Consider the following 20855-nt stretch of genomic DNA (forward strand, 5'->3'; position numbering starts at 1 on the left):
AGTAGAGAGGAGAGAGGCGGCTAAAGGACAGAGAAAATTTATGTTTAAATTTTTCTTGTCTTGCCGAAAACTACGAATACTTTTTCACTCTGCCCAGTGTCATTCGAACTAATAGAACAAGACCGAGTTCAGTTCCGAAGCAAAGGAAAACTTTATTCTTTGAATCAGAGAATGGAGACCTACGAGCTCAGCTCTAGAGAACATGTTCTCCCCAGCCGGCCGTGGGCGGGGCCGCTTTACTGCGTTCTTGTGAGAGACGGGGGAGGGAGGGGGGAGTGTTCTCTAGGGTCTGGCGCAGGCGCACCGTTCACAGCTCGGGGCGTGGCTTCAAATCGCAGTGCCGAGCGCGCGGCGTCTCTGCACACGGCCCACCGCCGCCATCTTGAATCACAGCGTAAGGCGCGCGTCTTCTGCGCACACGCGCGTAGCTGAGGTGTCAGCGCAGTGTTTTCGCATGGGAGCTTTGGTGAGGAGTGCCGGGTGCGAGCCCTCTGCACATAGGAGGAACCCTAGGAGCAAGTGAAACTAGACTAAACACAGAAGAAAAGAAAAAAAAAAAGGTTAGACTTTATTTTATTACCCATATTCTATTTCTATTTCCTGGGAATTGTTAATGGGCTTTGCCAGTGGCAAAATGATCAAACCTGAGGAGAGGATCGTGGTAATCTCTGATTTATAGCTCCTCACCAAACGACAAGTTTTGTCCTAGGAATGTCTTTTGGACTAAATATATGTGTTTATTCTTCATGTTCTTTCCCAAGTAGTCCTTAATTAATATTTAGAAAAGACTTTTTAAAACCCCAATTTGTCTCAGCTGTACCAAGAGACCAAGTGAGGGGGGCTTTTTTTTACCTACTTGAGCCAGAGCTGTATTCTGGAAGCATTTTGTGGAGGAAGCAGATTGTGAGAAACACAAGGAGATAAAATTTGAGAGACTGAATTAGAGTCACTGACCAGGAGCCTTTCCCCATCCTGAGATTCTACTTTCTAAACCACCAGTTGAGGGGTCTGACTTCTGTTTTCCTACACGTGGTGGATATCCATTGTAATTTCTTAATTTTGATTCCTCAAGGATATGCATTAGGTCTATTTGGGCTTAGTCATTGTGTTGTTCTGGCCCTTTTTACAGTGCCTGTCACATGATAGCCTCTTAAGAAAAGATTGTTAAATGAATTCATCTGTAATTAATCTCCAATCTGTATATCTAATCTACTCTTCTTTATAAACAGATTCTCAAGGGCTATTGAGGCAGGTAGCCAGAACATTAGTCTACCACAAAGGGGTAATATTTTTAAATTACTTTTAGTTAGTTACTTATTGATTTTATTTTAAATCACCTGGCACTGTGATTTGGAGCCAAGCTCCGAGGTCTGAACAGTGCAGCTGCGCCAGACAACCCCCCCCCCAAAATAAGTAACTATTTATTTATGTCTTTATTCTTAGTGTCAGAGTGTAATTTGTCCTTTTTTTTCTTCTTCTTAATCTGCTGTTAGGAAACTTCCTTTTAAGAATAGAACTCCCTTTGTAATGTACTCTTAATTTGGAAACGCTGGTGTCATTCTTTTATAGGAGGCAGTTAAAATGAAGCAAACTTAAAAATATTAGTTTGGCTATTTAGAAGTTTTTCCCTGATCTCAAAGTTTAGTCTGAGTCATTAAAATTGCCAAGTAAACACTATTGCAGTTAGTGAGATTTGATTAAGCATTAGTGGTTGAAGGTAAGTGTTTAATATACGCTTCATTCAGGAAGTTCTATATTATTTAAAAGGTTAAATATCAGTGGTGATAGTTGGAGTCATCTCGCGTTTCCTCCTCTACCTTGTACACAAGTCCTTAACTGAATAAGGCTATTCTATATGCTCTTGATAGAGTGAAATGATTCACTCTATCTGAATGCCAAAGATAGAGATTCTTAAAAATATGTTAACATGAGAAAGTCAACATAATTACTCTTCATGCTGATTCAACTATGAAGATGTATGGTTTAATATTTGCTTTATACATATTCTTACTTCTCATAACTGATAGTTGATGCCTATATACATTAGACTCTTCGCTCATCAGATAGACTGGGTTTGTTAAATTTGCATGTGTCGTTGCTAATCCATGAGAAACACATGCCACCGTATATCAGGTTACTTACTGAAGCTGGAGAAGTATCCATTTGAGAAAAGAATCCTAGAGCATTATTTGAGCAGTATTTGTCTCTCCTCAATGGAGTTGTTTTATTTCTACAATTTTATTTGTTTCCTTTTTTTCTGCTTTTGGTAATTTAAAATGTTTATGACATTTTAGCTGATGCAACGTGAAATGCCATTTTCTGTAATCCATAAATGATTATTTTAGGCTCTGAGCCAGATGTTAATTTCTTGGGCATAACAGTAAAATCCAGCCCAGCTCTTTATGTACAGTTTATTTTATCTTCTTGCAAAAAGTCTGACTGGAACAGCTGTGCCCAGTTCTATTCTCAAAATGAACATTAGTTGCTACTCCATCTCTGTGTGCCTATGCAAAGTGAAGAGGGGCATTTGAATTTGGAATGATTTACTTTGCCAGGTTCAAGTTAAATGTTAGCTTATTGGAGAAGGAATTAAAATAGATTTAGGGGACCAGCTCTTTACTGCTTCATTCACGTGTAGAGAATATTCAACATTATCAACACCAGCAATGGAATACACACTTCTGCTCTTACATTTCAGAATCTTTGCTATTGAAAAGTCCCAGCTAAAAGTTGCACTTTTCACACTCTGGCTCATTTTCACACCTTCAGCAACCAGAAAAGCATATTCAAAGTACTGCAGTCAGCTGCTGGCTTGTGTGAATCTAATATAATTTTGATGAGAAGCCTTTGTCTTCGCCCCAGTCGTCCTTTTTTGACACAAAAAGTAGTTTCACCATTTCACAATTCTAACATCAGTAAATGTTAGTAGATGTTGACTTGCTCTGTGAGCATAACACTTGTCAGATGTTTTTCTGAGGACAATGGAAAAGTATTCAAGTAAATGATGATGTAAATGACATTCTTAAACTTGTGTTTCTCCTGAACAGCATTTCTAAAGCCCATTGGCTTACTGATGTTCAATGTGGCCTTTAAGGGATTGTTGTTAAATGTTTTGGTAAATCACTCATATTTCAAGTTTTCTAAATCTTTCAATAGGCCCCTACTCCTGCTATCTTCATCTTAATTTTGTAGTTATGTATTTTTTTCCCTAGAAAAATAAATGAATCTATTTTATATCTTAATAGAACCACTAATCGTACCAATAAAGCAATAATTTTGTTAGAGATTTATAAACGAATACCAGAACCATTCTTTGTAGTCATCCTCACAGTATACTATTCTTCTTACAGAACATATGAGAGGGATAAGAAACTATAAAACCCATGCCAATAACATCACACTCTGTCTAAAATACGTTCAGAATAGTAAAATAATATCAATGTACTTTCTGGAATTGAATCTGTATTTAATGATGCAGGAGTCAGGAATCCTTAGATGTCTGATTTGAAATGCTAGGCCATAAGCAGTGTTGAAATTAAACTTTGAAATAGCTCTGTTATCAATGACAATTTACAGCAGCATTACTGATACGGATATATTATATATTATTGAAATATTTATTATGCCAGTGGATGGGATTTTCATTCCTGATGTTTTGATTGTAGTGAGAGTGGTAATCTTATAGTTCTCCCTTTGGGTACGGTAAATTTCTTTCAAGTGAAACAGAATCAATCATAGATTGAATATAAACTGGGAATATTTTAATCACTACAGAAAGAAGCATTTTTTGACACTAAAGTTTCTTATCTCCCTACCCCACTTCAGCTGTTTGTTTTTTTTTAAATTTTCCACTTGTTAATGTTAGTATACACCATGATTATTTTCTTGCATTAGGGACAGCTCTAATCCTGTTGATAATTTGCATTCTAGCCAGTGGGAAATCTGTTCTCTGGGTGCTAAAGAAAGAAATTATGAACTATGGTGCTAAAGAAAGGAGTTATGAGCTATGTCCACAGTTATTTCCTTTTAAGTCAAATGAGCATCTTTTCATTAAAGGAGTAATGAAAAACAAATTTAAGATTGTATATAATTGTTGAAATATCAAAATACACACACAAACACAATCTTATATATACACTTATTAATTGTATTAGTTGACTCTTATGTAGCCCAAGACATTCATTCATTCATTCATTCACCCATCCCTTCAACATGCATTATACATTTATAGTGCAGGTGGTATGTTGGGCGCTTTTAACCAAGTTGAACACATGCCCTTTCCATTAAATGATATTTTCACTCATTGGCACGTGTCATGAGGGTATACACAGATAAATACCATCTAGATAGCACATATAGATGAATATCACTTTTTATTTTTAACCAAAAGATATATAGTCTATGGAACAATATTTTAGGTAGTTCAACAGTACAAAATTTTTCCAAATCTGATTCCACAATAAGTAAGAGTAATATGCAAACGAAAGTATTGAATACAGATGTAACATTTAATTAGATAAAAATTCCAGTTTGAATGGGGATGCCTGTGCTACAGTGGAAATAAGAGTGAGTGGTAAGTTGTCGTGGCTAAGAACATGGTTCTGAACTTATCCTACCAGGGATAGAACCCAGGTATTTATTGGCTGTGACCTTGGGAAATTATGAAGCTTTTGGGCCTTCGTCTGTTAACTTGCATAATGGGGATGATTATTATAACTAGCTCTGTAGGGTTATTTAAAATTGAAAGTCAACATGCAAGCAAATCCTTTAGCATAGTACCTGGCCTAGAGCAAATCCTTGGCAAATGTTAGCCATTATTGTTATTACAAATTTATAAATATAAAAATTTATTGACTTAGCAACCTCTAAAACTTTTTGTTTAGTTATTACTGAATACACAGATATTGAACCTTAGCATTTTAAGGATCAGGAAATATGACCACCATATGTCAAATAGATATATGTTATGAAATGGCAAATGGCCAATTAAATTAGACCTAAAGGAACATTTTTTAAAAGACAAGATGTTGTAGTTATTGATTTCAATATAAGTGACTGACCATGGAGATTTATTTCTTTGCTTTCCATGTATTATAATTACATTTCCATTAGAAAATGTCTAAGGAGAATAGTTAAAGATAACCCCTAGAATACCAGGAGTTATTTTATCTTGAAATGGCATTTTAATTATTTGTTTTTAATGCTTGTGTTGACTTATGTGGAGCTATTACTATAAATAGGTTCCAAGTAACATCAGGAGATGTTACTCCTGAGAACATCAGGAGAGCAGAATGTTTCCAGCAATTGGGAGATGAACATATTGTACGTTCTGTACATTCTCCTTTTGTTTTTATTAGCACTTAATAGCTCTTTACTACATATCTACGTTCCTGACCTCAAGAGCACAAATCAATAAAGTCATAATAGGCTTTGCAGCTCCAAATTTGATTATTTACATGTAGCGTAAGTATGTAGATTTACAATTTTTGATAACTTGTTCCATAAAAGACTTAGGGAGAGAACATATAATCACAGCAATATAACTAGCAAGGTATTAGAATAGGACTCAGTTTTGACTGAAGCATGAGAAAATAAATGCAAGGTACCTAAGTGAGTATATGAAAATCACTTCTCTGCATACACAAATTTTACAAAGAAAAAAGTTCAGAGAAATTGTTCTTAGCATCTCTATCAAGAAGCAGGCCTGGGATGTGGCCCATGGAAACTTAGAGGGTAAGAAAAGTGTTGGCTAACTAGCTTTCATGGTAAGAGGGTTGAGAGTGGATGCTGTATTGACACTTACCAAAATTCCTGGAGATTATTAACTCATGGGACTTGTTTCCCATGGACCAGACACATCCATATGGAGTGTGTGGTAATCTTGGCTCTCATCTCTTAGGACCCCTGGTAATTGATAGCAGTCCTCAACATAAAGATGATTTTCTGTGGATTGAAAAAGGAGTCACCAAATACTTCCACTTACATCATTGCAACTGAGAAGAGAGGGGTCCAGCAGGGAACACTGCACATCTACCAATAGTGCGCTAAAAGGCAGGGTATCAGCTTTAACCACCTTCTAGACCCACCCAGGGATGTGAGCTCTAGCATCTGCGGAACAAGAGAAAAAGAAACCATACCCAAGACAGAATTGCCCTATCTCCCCTACCTCTCCACTTTTCTCTGCTTAGATTCTGGGGGGAAATGAAATTGCCTCCCGCAAATGGAGGAAGATGAGTCTCAGAAAATGTTTCCTGTGTAAACAAATAAGCATAATTGTATTTGTCGTTTCTTTATGTTCTCTTGAGATATTTGTTAATCTAAGAATATATCTATGGAGTAAGAACATCATTTTTTTGATGATTGTTATTTTTTCATTTAAGATGTGAGAATTTGAGATGCAGAGGTATTATGAGAATGACGGTAAAGAAGCTTAGGTTCTTCTTTATTACAAATATAATTTGAAGTCTTAAGAGATGTAAAAGTTTCTGTTTTCTCAAAAAGTAATCTGAGGTTACATTAAAAAACCTTGTAAGCTGGACTACTTAAAAATATTCATGCGGTTTATTTATACAGTATTATAACATGAAGCTAAACAGTTGTAAATATACTATGTGCATATCTAGTCAGATGTGGTTATTTCCATGACAGATAAATACACTTTTGCCACTTGCTAGAGCAATTGTAAAAATATAATAAATATGCACATTAGGATTTCCAAGGATATATTTTTCTCCATAGCAGATTTAGGACACATGAAAATAAAGCTTTAATGGTGCATGGTAGAGTATTAAAATTACTGCAGAGTGCCTGCTCTTACTAATGTAAGCCAGAAACTTGAACCATATGCTAAGCCTATATGCCTCAGTAAAAGTAAAATACAAAAAAAAAAAAAAAAAGAAGAAGAAAAGAAAAAAGAAACAAGTGAATGTCTCTGTTTCACCCCCAGAGATTATGACTTAATTGGCCTGGGGTAGAGGCTGTGATTTAATTGGTCTGGGGTGGGGCTTGAGCTTTGAAATTTTTTAAAGATTCCAAAGTGATGCTAATGTGCAAAAAACTTTAGGAACCTCTGAACTAAGCAATCATTCTTGTTTTACAATGTTTGCACTCACATGCAGCAAGAACAATTTCCTAGTCATTAGTGAAACTGCTAATTCTGTAATGAAACAAAACTAAAGCTCCATTCCTTTCTGTAAACAGAATTATCAGGCCACTTCCAGAAAGCTCTACAGTAAGGTTTAATGTTGCATGGACTTGCTCTGTTAAAGATTCCTTAAAAGGGAGCTTTATATTTATTATGATATGAATAGTTTACTAAGTATTATGTCTAATTCAAAGATTTTAGCAAAATTTTGCTTAAAACCTGCTCATATCTAAATACAATAAGACTACTTTATCCCAGCTATCAGAAAATCGGAACTGCATTGCATAAAAAACAGTGTCCCGAGAAAGACAATAATTTATATATCTACCTCATTTATTCATACAATCATTTATTAATTCACTCATCCTTATATTCATGTTTTAGATTATTATATTTTCAGCTTTTAATCAGTGACCATTATGTGGCAGGTCTCGTGCAAAATGGAAGAAAATAGAGATAAAAAACAGTATTGTTTCTTTAATTTTTTGGAAATTCCATTATCATTCTGTTATCCTTTGGCATAGTTATTTTATTTATTATAAATTATCCAAAGGAAATAATCAGAGATGATCACAAAGTATATATACATGAATGTTATTCAGCACACAAACTATGGCAGAAATTTCAGGAAAGGCCAATTTGAAATTTATAGTAAATCCACATTCAGGGATTGGGGCTGGTTTACACTTTTCATTTTATTTTTTATTTTTCCAGCTTTATTAAGATATAATTGACATACAACATTGTATAAATTTAAGGTGTACAACATGATGATTTGATAAATATTTATAATATGAAATGATTACTATAGTAAGGTTAGTTAACACCTCCATCACCTCTCATAACTATCATTGTGTGTATGTGTTGTGAGAACATTTAACATCTACTTTCTTAGCAAGCGCTTTTAATTTTCAGTAGTCCATAACTATTCAAGTATTGGGAGAACTCTGTGGTTTTTTAAGAACACTAACTTACAATTTGAATTATATATTATATGTCAGGCTTGTGATAAATGGTCTATGTTAAATATCTGCTACTAATCTTCACCACATCTCAATTATGTAGGTTATTTTTAGCCTCATTTTATATTTAAGAAAATTGAGGAACAGAGAGGTAAAATAACTTGTCCAATGTCATACCTATTAAATGGCTGAGCTTAGTATTAAAAGCCCAATGCATATACTCTTGGCTATTGAAGGGTAGCAGGCCATATAACTTCATAGATACTAGAGATAAAATTTCATTTTATATACTAAATGCTTCATTACAGGGGGATAATACATAATTTCTGCTATCTTTTTCCCTCATTTCTCTCTTCCTACTTTTTTGTATTTTATGTAATGAATACAGATTAAATTTATAATCAGGAAAACAAACATATATGCAAAGGTAGTTGTACCCTCCAGGAGTTTCCCATACATCTTAGGAGCAGGAAATCTCCCTCTCTTTTCAGGCCTGCCTCAGGCTGGGCATTTGCAGTAGGGGAGATGGTGCTTTCTATCCTCTCTCTCAGACCTCATCTCCAGTCATTAGCAACCAGTGTGCTCCTTGCTAGGTTCAGAACCTAAGGAGGAAGGAGAAGTAAGAGGATAGGATGCTCCTATGTAGCTGGCTAGTTTCACTTCCTTGGGCCTTACATATATTTTAAGTGGCCTCCCTGGATGGGCCTGTTAGGTGAGAGAAGCCTATTTGTTTGTGCTCTTCATATATTTCTTGTTGGGCCTTCTCTTCAATGCTTCCTTGAGGTGGGCAGAAGCACCTCTAATTTGGGTGCCTTTGGGGGCTTCTTCCACAGCTACTGGGCATCAAGTGTGAGACTTTCAGGCGTTTCTGCTGAGGCCCCTCTCTCCCCATTGGACCCTTGTTAAACAATAATCAGTATCAAGGCTGCAAAGAACAAAGAGCTTTATTGGGGGTCCTAAGAATTGCAATTCGGGAGACAGATTCAGGTAAAACTAAAAGTGTTCCAGGGAAGAGAATGAGTTAGGGGCTTATAAAGGCAAGAACCACAAGGTTGTTAAAGTTGTCTGGCAAGAATTATGATCGATTCTGACAAAGAAGGGAAATATTTGTCCTTAAGGGATAGGTTGTCACAAATTATTTTAGTGTAAGGGTTTTATAAATATCTTGAGTTTCTGAAATGTTGTCAGGTGTTCTGAATGCCTGCTTTAAGACAACGTGGTCAAAGGTCACATTCCACTGGGCCGAGATGTACATAAATTATACTTTCTCCCTGGCTTCTCAGCTCCAATTTAGCTCTTAGCAATACCGACTCCATTGTAATTGTCCTTTCACACCCTATAGGACAGGAAAATTGACCAACCCCACATGGATTTTTCTCTCTTGACATCTAATCAGCAGGAAATATTCACCCATCCCTTGTCCCAGCAGATTTTAGGCAAGCAGGCTTATTTCAGTTATAAGGGTAAATATACACATAAACAGAAAGAAATAATAATAATTTTCCCTGGTGCCAAAAGAGAAATAGACCCTCCCTCTTTTTCTTTCAGAATATTATTTTTAGAAAAGTTGTAATTGTAAATTCTTTTTCTGTCCCTTTGAGATGTATGCAAATTATTTTTAAAGACTAAATAAGCCAGCTTTAGAACCTAGAAATGTCTTTCTCAAGGACCTGGGGGCTATCTCTTTGATACATAATCGAGGAAGATAGCACCTCTATCTCCCAGTGGCAGGATAGTGCCACCTAGCACCAAGTTGCAAAACTAACTTCTGTCATAAAGATATGAAAGTTCACTTTTCTTTTGGATAAAGCCAACTAGCTAACACAGAGGGTTACCCCAATTATCAGGTGAATATAGGGTGAACTATGTGTGATGAATGTTGCTGTCAAGTCCTCACATTGAGGACTAGTTATTGTTTACCTTCACATCATGTGTGCAATGTGTTGTATCTCATTGGCTATGTGAAAAGTTGAGATTCCTTTCTGTCTTTGCAGCCTCTTTAGTGGATTGCCTTAATGGGCTTCATTAAATTCTGGTTTAATCTTTATTCAATAATAGAATTGTTTTATTTTCTCTTTTGTGGAAAGGATTTCTGGGCTGGGAGGATATTTTGTTTTTAATTATATTTCCCTAACTCAGTCCAGCAGCCCTCATTCTCTGGTTCCACCACTGAAGCAGGTAGTCTATCCTTCCCTTGCCTCTGGAAGTCCTCAGTCCACTGTCTGTTTTCTTTTCCTAAGTTAGGCACCTAACCTTGGCATTTTCCATAGGTTACTTCCTCTTCCCCTTCCCTAAAAAGGAAGGATAGGAACTATGATTAGGGTAACAACTTTCTCTAAAGCAATTTATTCACCAGTCACTTCTTTTCATGGTCCCTGACCCCTTCTTAACAAATTTCATTGGTCTTATGGGTCTACCAGGATAAAGGAAAGAATTTCTTGGAAACTTAATTCTGTACATGGAAGTGAAGGATTCGGTCACTTTGGTATTCTGACATTTATGCTGTGGAAAGCTTATTCAAATGTGGGGAGAGAAGTGTTGTATTCAAACATTCTGTTCCAATTACAATACCTGCAATAGTAAAATATGCATGATGCTTAGGCAATATAGAAAAAAGAATTATTTAATTTGCCTGGACATGAACTACAGGCTTTAATAGTATTAAGTTCTCTTCAGAGGAGTATTTTTCTCTTACTGTTTAGCTTGGTTTGTTATGTGAACCTTATGCCGTGTTCTCTTTAGTAGCAACATACTCAAACGAACAGATCTCTCTCTCATACACACACACACACACACACACACACACACTCACTCTGGACTTTCATACTCATCATTACTAGTGGACTTATAAACTGAATTAATTTTTAAAATATATCATGATTGACTCCCAACAGCCAAGGCATATTAATTATAATTATTTTGGTGTATGTAATAATGGTTATCATTTAAAATACTTCAATCATAGACAGGGTGATATCAGGTAAATAACAGTTCAAATTAGAATTTAGGAATTCTCCAATCTGAAATTCACTGTCCAGAGTAGTCACATACATTTTAATCTGAAAGGTCACTCTAGAGACAGCTACAAGCCTTGGCTATCTTTAACTTGATCAACACAAGAGGTTTAGCTCTTTTGCATAACTATAATTGGTTTTCATTTGTAAAATTAATGGTTTATTAGCTAATTATTGTTAGATATGGGTCCTCATTGGTATAATTAATAATATTGGAAATACATTGTCTAGACAAAGGATTTTTGGAGACATCCTTCTAATTTGCATTAATAGGCATAAGAATTTAGCCAGTCTAATTAATATATGTTCTATACACTGAGGCATTGCTCTCTAGGCTTGATTGCAAACAAACCAGTTCAGATGAGGCTTGGTATCCCTTTTAAGCAATTTGAATATTGTAGAATTTGCTCTAAGCAAAAGAAAGGAAAGAGGATTTTCTGAGCTCATAAAAGTTATGTGACTGATGAATTCTTGGGGGAATTTGGTGGGAGAGCTTGCTTGTGCCTAATTAGTTTCAGGTTACTGGGAATAACCATCTATTGCCTACCTCATACTCTTGGAGATCTGCATCACAAAACTATTTCAGACCAGTTCAGTACAGCCAGTGGGAGATGGAGTAATAGGATCACAAAGAGGAGAGTATATGGAAGCAGAAGATGCATATTGAAAAATGAGTAGTAATTTTCCAAGTGTGAGGGGAAATATTTCATCTGGGTAATATTATGATATTGTCCCAAGGTGAAAAACAGTATGACTTATTCGTTCTACTGCTTATTCATTTATTGGCTGAAACTTTGGAGTTTTAGGGTAGAAAAATAGGCGAAAGTAAGACTATAAAGGGATCTGTATGATCTACGGAAGTGCTTTTCAAACTTTTTAAAACACAATTCATAGTAAAATACTTTTTATATTATACAAGCATGAACACAAAAAATTAAAATTTCACCAAATATTGCATCTTACTAGGTAATACATACTAACACGTTTTAACCTATTCTTTTTAGTATATTTCATTTTATTTTATTTAAAATGCTGGTTTTGAACAAGTAAATTGCTTTTCTGACACATCATTGGATCACTTTTCACAGTGTGAAAACTCTACCCAGAGGAAGCTCTGCCCTGTAGGAAACTGGGAGCTACTAAGATATTTTAAGCAAGCGTTTGTGATGACTGGAAAGATTGTTGTTTTGGTAGTATAGAGAATGGTTTAGAGATGTGAGACTGGAGGTGGAGAAGAGTGCTAGAAGATTATCCCCATAGTCCTAACAAGAGATTGTGAATACAGAAACTGGGCATTAGCTTGTGGATTGGGGGCAGGAAAGATTTGAGAGATAAATGGATAGAATTAGCAGGATTTGGTCACTGATTCTATGTGGATGTTTGGTGTTGATGAGGGAGGTGGAATGACAGAAAAGATTCAAGAGTATTTTCTAGACCAATGGATTAGATAACATGTTTGCTATATAGGAGGGATTCACAAAAATACAGTATACAAGAGAGCCACAGTTCAGTTTTATTTATTTTCTAATAAGAGAAGCTTACCATATTCTGTTGTTCTCAGTGTGACTTGAAATTTTCCATGATTCTGTAGTTTTTTTAATAGAACATATCTTAGGAAGTATACTGGCTATTTAGACCTTAACAGTTGTCTGATCCAGTGGATCCCAAATCTGGTGTTTCTTTAAACCGAGTCCCTCTGGGAGGAGCATTCAAGAGCATGTACTGTTTAACAAGCTCCCCGTGGATCTTTGCAACAGTCCTATTGCTGGAATGTGGCTATCGCTGCTTTTTATTTTAAGTATGAGAAAACTGTGTTTCTGTAGTATATAGTGATTTCTAAAATTCTCACTGTTTAGATGCTTATCTGGAACTAAAATCCACCCAGTTTAGTGCTTTTCTCCATGTCAATGCTTTCCTTAAAACACTCATACTTTATTATTTACTGATGACCTTGCCTTATACTTTTAAATATAGACTGCCTGGCAATTTCACCTTAAAATATTTCTGTACTTTCACATTTTCAATCTTCCTTCAATTCTGTCAGTAAGATGTGCCCTTCTTTATTGCTAAGTCTCCTCTCGAGCTGTTTTTTATGGCTCTCGCTGACCCTTTTTTCTTCCCAGATCAATGTGTTGTTCCGTTTGCTTTCTAAGATCAATATTTTTCAGGTGCTCTACCAGCATGTGCTCTTTGTAAATACTTCCTTTGACTAGCTATATTACCCCCACTTCTTTGTTGTTAGAAACTGCTCTTCTATATTGAGTTGGTTAGGGTAGAAAATGAAATGATCTTTAATTTTGGATAAAATGCATATAAAACTCATCTTACCAGCTTTAGCTTTATTTATTTATTTATTTATTTGTTTATTTATTTATTAAAAAGCCCATCCTTCCTAGGGAATTAAACACCAGTAAAGATATGATCACCAACAATCTAAAATATTAAAGAGAAGTACTACTGAGCCTTATGTTTGTTAAAAAATCACAGTGTGTGTGTGCGCGTGTGGAGAGATACTTATTTCACTCTATTTGGAATTTCTATTTATTAGAGTAATATATAAAATAAAGACTAAAATAGAGTAAGGATTTAAGTTATGAGTACTTTAGTGATGCCTGTATAATGCACACAGTGGTATCTAGTGAATTTAATTTATCAACAAAAGTCAATAAAGCACTCTGTCTTACGTTTTAATTTTGAAATAGTGAGGGAAGGGTAGTGATGATCTGGAAGATAAGAGTGAAATATGAGTGTTGTAAAGTGAAACCTGTCTAGTTCTGTGATCTTAGCTTTTACAAATTAACTTTATAAAAGCCAATTATAGAACTACCTAACTATCAAATCTCTTATTCAAATACTTCTGTCAAGTTCTTTATGTCTATAGACAGTACCTCAATAGACCAGATCTTTTCAAGAACAATACCAAAATTTAGTAGGTAGAGTCGAAAGAACCCAATTTAAATTTGTCTCCTAAACGTATACTTTATTTATTAAATAATAAATCATATTCTATTACCCTGTAGCCTATTTTTGAAAAATTAGAATTTTTTCATTTGTATGCATTGATAAGAGCAAAAGATTTGCAAGAAACAGATATTGGTTGAATATTGGATCTGTCATTTACTACCAATATAACTGGTTTTTTTTTTTTTGGTTAAAAGTAAATAAAACATTTGTTTAACAGAGCTGTTGTTGGATTTATGGATTATTCATGCAAAGTAATGAGGATGTTGCACTCACACATTAGGTGCTAAATAAAATAGTGTTGTTTATAAATGACTATTTCCCCAAAGTTGGAGTGACATCCCTTTAAGGGTCAAAATGTTAACATTTTTAAAACATTTTATTGAAAATCTTTCTATAAAGACTGAAGAGTTTTCTGACACTGTAAAGTGTGTAACGGAATGGAAACGTTATTTTTAAACAGGACCTACAAACGCAGGGTTCCTTAAAGTTGTTTCAGAGACCATGACTGGAAGGACAAGGGAGTGATTGCATGGGTGACATGCTTCAATCCAGTACAGTTGTTATGGCTGCTTATATATGAGAGTTACTGCTAAGATTTTCTGAAAATATTAGTCTCTGCTGCTCAAAAATGCACAAAAAATCAAATAAATATTGATATACTCTTTCCCCAAAACTTTTCTTTGAAACACTTTATACCTACAGCAAGGTTGAAGAGTAGTATAATAAACACCCATATATCTTCATCTAGGTTAATCAGTTATTAACATTTTGTCACATATTCTTTATATTTCAGTTTGCTTGTCTCTCTTCCTCTGTTCTATTTCTGTAGATGATAGATAGATAGATAGATGATAGATAGATAAAAGGAATCTTCTCTCCTTCTGAACCATTGTGACAACTCACCCCCTAAATATTTCAGCATTTGTCTCCCAAGAACAGTATAATACCATTCTTCTACATAAGCCTAAGCCCAATATAATGATCATATTTAAGAAATTTTATAGATAACATATTGTAATCTATATTTATAATGATGGTACTCAAAATTTTCTCAATTTTCTCAATAATGTCCATTGAAGTCGTATTCGAAAATTCAGAATACTGTATTGTATTTAGCTGTCATATCTGAAGCCATTCCTCAGCCTTTTTTGGCTGCCTTCATTACATTCACGTCTTTTTTTAAGAATTCAGGCCAGTCATTTCACAGAATGAGTCTCAAAATCAGAACTCTTTGTTTCCTTCTGATTAGATTGAGATTTTTTTAAATGTTGGCAAAAATGCTCCTAATATCAGTTTTATCCCATTATCAGTGATTATAAGTTTAATCACTTGGTTAAGGTGATATCCACCATATTTCTCCATTATAAAGGCATCTTTGCCAATCTATTTAACGTGTAATCTGTGGGGTGGTACTCCGAGGCTTTGTGAATATCCCATTCTCAGTATAGTTTAGCCAATGGTTTCAGTATCCATCTGCCATTCCTTCTATATTAATTAGTTATCCACCTTCCATAAAGATTTTTCCCTTTTTGCCTCATGGTTTAATTTATTTTTAACAAATTACCCATGTGGACTACCGTACACATTTTAATTCATTATGTTAAAATCCATTATTGTCATAATTCATTTTCATGCTAAAATTGGCCCACATTGAACCAATGAAAGTTCTTCAAGCCGTCACCTCTGTTTTTTAAGCGTTTCCTTACTTTCTGAAGTAAGTTGCATACCAAACTTATGACATAAAAGTAGAATCCAGGCTTACTTTTCCTTTTCTGCCCCCACCCCGGAATCAGCCTTTTCTCCAAGGACCTGGTTCACTTTACCTGAGAACGATTTTTAGAAGCCAAGCTTCGGGACTCTGGATTTGCTTGTTGCTACTTGGGTGTCATTGCCTCTAGGCCCTCTCAGCAGATATTAATTCCTATATGTACACATACACATATATATGATCATTTTTGTATATAGCTAGTAAGCTAAATATGAGTGCATATTGATATTTTTGACTCTAATCAATACCACAAATTTTATTTTAGCCTCTCTTCTTGCTTTCCTGTAACTTCCCTGACAGTAAGAAATCTGGCTTCCAACATTTACCATTCATTTACGTATTTGTTCAACCCTCGTATACTTGTAAAGCAGTTCAGAATTGTTAACTCCTACCCACATAAGAAACAAATTTGCCATCTGGTGTACAGTGTTTATGTATAATTTCTTTATTTTTTACACTGACAGTTTCTAGTCAAAACACCATTTTATAAAGTTAATTAGGTCAGCTCCTTTTTGACCCCAACCACTTAAGTGCAGTTATGTTATACATTTGTAAAATAGTTAAATTTGTCAAACTTGGCATTTCATTCAGGGATCCCTTGACATCTGATTGATATGTTATTGTTGTTCTAGTTTGCATAAACTAAAGTTCATTCTTTTGTAATGTACAGTGGGTTTTGACAAATGTACAGTGTTCACTACCACAGTACCATACAAATTAGTTCCTTCACCCTAAAATTCCCTTGTTCATTCACTTTGTTGACAACCACCCTACCTATTCCTCCAGTCTCTGGCAACTACTGATATTTTCTGTCCCTATAGATATGCTTGTTCAGAAACATCATATGAATGAAATCTCAATATGTAGCCTTTTGGTCTAGCTTCTTTCTCTTAGCAAAATACCTTTAAGATTCACCTATGTGCTGCATGAATCAATGGCCCCTTCCTTTTTATTGTTGAAGAGTATTCCATTGTGTGGATGTACCACAGTTTGTTTATTCATTCCCCTATTGGAACTATTGAAGGACATCTTGGTTGCTTTCTCTTTTGTTTGTGTGTGTGTGTGTGTGTGTGTGTGTGTGTGTGTGTGTGTGTGTGTGTGTGTGTGTGTGTGTGTATACACACACAGTGACTAAAGCTGAAACAAACATTAGCATACAGGCTTTCGTGTGGACATAGTTTACAATTTACTTGGGTAAACAACTAGGAGTGTGACTGTGTGATTGCTGGGTCATGTGCTAAGGTTTAACTTTAGAAGAAACTGCAAAACTATCTCCCAAAGTGGAAAACAGCGATGAATGAGAGTACCTGTTGCTCCCCTATTGGTTTTTGTAGGTTTATTTTGTATCCTGGTACATTACCAAATTATTTTTTCTTTGTGTATATGACTAGTCAGGAAGTTTTAGGTATATGATCGTATCACCTGCAAATATAACTAATTTCACTCTTTTTCCAGTTATTATGCCTTTTACTGATTTCTCTTTAATTATAGCAGCTAATATCGCCAAAAAATGTTCAGTAGCAGTTGAGATCATGAGTGTGTTGCCATTTCCTTCACCTTAGTTGGATTGTCTCTAGTGTTTCTCCAATAAATAATTGTGAATGTGTATGTGTATGTGTCTGTGTTTGTGTGTAAGCATCCAACAGTTCCTATTTCACTAACCATTTTTATCAGAAATTGACATTGGACCTTGTCAGGATCCCTCTCCATTTAATCATGATACATATTTTCCTAATATAGACAGTGAATTTGGTTTGTTTTTATTTTCTTTAGAAATTTTCAGGATTTTTCCATGGATATTTTTAGTGAGGCTAGTCTATCAATTTTTGGTGCTTTCATTTTCTGGTTTAATTATCAATTCTATATTGTTTTCACAGAATTTATTTTAAAGTTTTTCATTGTTTTATATCTGGGATATAACATTGAAATTATCTGATCTCTTAAGTTTAATTGAATTTTCCTATGAAATTATCTGGGTGTATTGTGTTGTTGTTGATAGTTTTTTCTCCCTTTCTTTTTCTTGTGAGATAGTTATTTAATAGCTTTAATGATTTTTATGATTTACAATCCCTATGCTTCTTTAAGAAATTGTTGGAAACTCTCATCAAATACAATTAATTAAAAAGTTTTTTTCCAATTTATCTGAATTCTAGATTTCCCTGATCTTTCCTAGGCAGTCTCAAGTGGCTTCTTCACCGTGTCTGAATTGCTGTTGGCTGTGGCCTTCATTTTCAGCCCTTTATTATTCACTCTTTATTATTTGTATAGATGTTCATTTTAACCAATTTAAAACTCCCTTTAATTTAAGTACTCATCATTGCTATTACTAAGGAGAGCAGCTTTCTTCCAATGAGTGTAAAAAAGTGTTCATTAAAGGAAATGGCTGCATAATTCTACAATGTTTTGTCTCTTCAGTTATGAAATTTCCTTTCCTGGCTGTGCTAACTGTGTTTGCATTCTCTCTGCTGGCTGCTATAAATCGAGGGGTACTTTAATTCATGTTGATGGAAAAGTCATTTCCTGGTCAGAGTCTCAGTTTAAATTTTTTAAAAATCCATTTCATAGCAGCATGACATTCCTGTGTCTGTTTATGCTATTAAAACTCAAAACAAGCAAACAAATCTGTTCTTCAACTGTTCTAAGTCTGTTTAAAAGTATTTAACAATAATTTAATCATATATGTCATCTTTTCTTCTTTTAAAGAGTTCCCCAAATTCACTCCAAGTTAGTCTTGCTACTTACTGTGCCTCTATTGTTGCTATCACTAAAGAGTTCTACTCAGTTCATGGTGTTTATATTTGTATGACTGAGGCTTCCAATCAGTTTTCACACCTTGCCAGACATAAGAATGAACTGAAGAGTGGATTTCAGAAAATAATGTGTTAGACTAGGCTAGACTAGTTAACGTCTGGATGCTTCACTTTGGGGAATAATTTTGAGGAATAATCTGGGTTTATCAACAATTCCATAAATCACATAATTTCCTGATTTCAAAATTTCCTGATTTGGTTTTAATGACAGAGTCTTGGCACAAGAAGAAATGTTAGGAAGGTGTTTAGAATTGGAATGGTTTCATTCTTAGCAATTACAGAGCTTCTTCTAAGGGATAATACTACATTACTCACCTCTTCCATGTTATAGATTTTGTTCAAAGCATCTAAAACCAACATGTTATATTATAGTACTGTTATTTTCATTATATTATTAGGATAGAAAAAGATTTCATGATCAATTTTATCTCTTCTATATACTAATCTCTCCTACTCTACTACAAACACAAATTAGAATAACTCAGCCCTACCACCTACCCCCTACTATGGTTAACATCTTTGCCAATACTGAATAATGGTGACCTATGAAAAGATACTTCCAGGTTGTTTTATTTTCTTTTAATTTTTTTATCTTTAAGAGCAATTTCATGGCAATGTCCTCTTGCTGTAAGGATTAAGGAGCAAGGAATATATGTAAGGAATTCCATATATATAACATATATACATATGTATGTGTATATATATATATATATATACACACACACACACACACACAAACATAAATATATATACAATAAGAGGACAAATTATCCCCTTTGGCCCTCTCTTACTAGTCAAGCACTAGATAACAAATAGAATGGAAAGAAAACAAGAAAAATGTTCAGTTATTTTTATATGCTCATTGAGAAATGGACAAAATTAAATGATTGCTTAAAAGAGCAAGATCATTATATCAAATGTATTTCTTATAGATTTTAGGATCCCTTAATGTCACTAAAATTATTGCAGAAATCTATGGCTTGTAGATGAGTAGCTGTTTTCATTTCTATCATAGGGAATGGCAAATGTGAATTAAGAGACAGAGAACTTGGATTTTAAGTGCTTCTAGCATCCATCCTGTTGTCCTGAAATTATTGTGCACTTTGGACATGATTTCCTCTTATGTATAACCTGTTTGTGCTAATTTATGAGTTGGCAAACTGCCACCCTTGGGCCAAACCCATACTTCTGTCCAGTTTTGTAAATAAAGTTTTATTGGAACACAGTAATGCTCATCTGTTTGAGTATTGTCTGGCTGCTTTCCCGCTACAATGGCAAAGTTGAATAATTGTAAAAGGTATCACATAGCCTGCAATATCTAAAGTATTCACTACCTAGGCTTTTATAGAAAAAGTTTGCCAACACTTGTGCTGAGTGATTATGCATTGGTTCCCTTGTGCTTCCCTTGCTCTGTCTCTATTATCTGTTATTTTCTGGTTTAAACATTGTTTGTAGAAAATAATATTACCAAACAGGGCCAGGCTCAAAAAGGCTTTCTGTATTTCCATTGACTGTTACATGTGAAAGTGAACAATACATTTAGTTACCTTCTTCTATGTCCTCAGCTTCAAGAGGGTGGTAGTAATGAATTGATAGATCGATAGATTGATAGATAGATAGATATTATTTATCCATATGGATCTTCAATGTGATTTAAAAATATTTTCCAATCAACTATACGTTTCAATGAATTCATGCTCCTAGGCATTGTCAGATCCTTGTTTCTTCAGGAGCTCACACAAGTACAGCGAGTTAGGTCTATTCCATCTTTATCTTTTTTTCACCAAACCAAGCTCATTTTTATTCTATAATATTCTACCTAATTGCTCCACTAGGTGTCCAGAGTAGATCTATCCTATGTGGCAATTTATCTTCCTTGTAGGAGCCCAAATAAGATATTGTACAGGAACAAATAAGGAAGGAGAAGTAGAACAGGAAAAGATTGACTGTGGAGGGGAAATGTAAAAACATATTTGGAAGACCAAGCGTGGGGGAAAGAGAATGACTAAGGAGACAGAAGAAGCTACAATCTGGTGACTAAATAAGAGGTTAGAGTTTGCAGTTGAGAGATGCAAAGTGAAAAGCCATTAGTGGAACAACTGGGGAAATCTTAATAAAGTCCCTATTTTAATTAATAGTATTATACTAATGTTAATTTCTTAGTTTTGCTAAGTATACTATGTTATGTAAGAT

General features: G+C 34.7%; 1 long non-coding RNA gene across 1 annotated transcript in view; it reads left to right on the top strand.

Moving 5' to 3' along the window:
- The first annotated feature begins 453 nt into the window (after positions 1-453).
- Positions 454-20855, top strand: part of LOC132597869 (uncharacterized) — an 86528-nt gene continuing 66126 nt past the window's right edge. The window contains exon 1 of the long non-coding RNA XR_009565275.1: positions 454-560. This is a non-coding gene — a long non-coding RNA (uncharacterized lncRNA). The remainder of the gene's footprint in view (positions 561-20855) is intronic.

The sequence above is a fragment of the Globicephala melas genome, chromosome 9 (genome assembly GCF_963455315.2).
Source record: "Globicephala melas chromosome 9, mGloMel1.2, whole genome shotgun sequence".
Lineage (NCBI taxonomy): Eukaryota > Metazoa > Chordata > Mammalia > Artiodactyla > Delphinidae > Globicephala > Globicephala melas.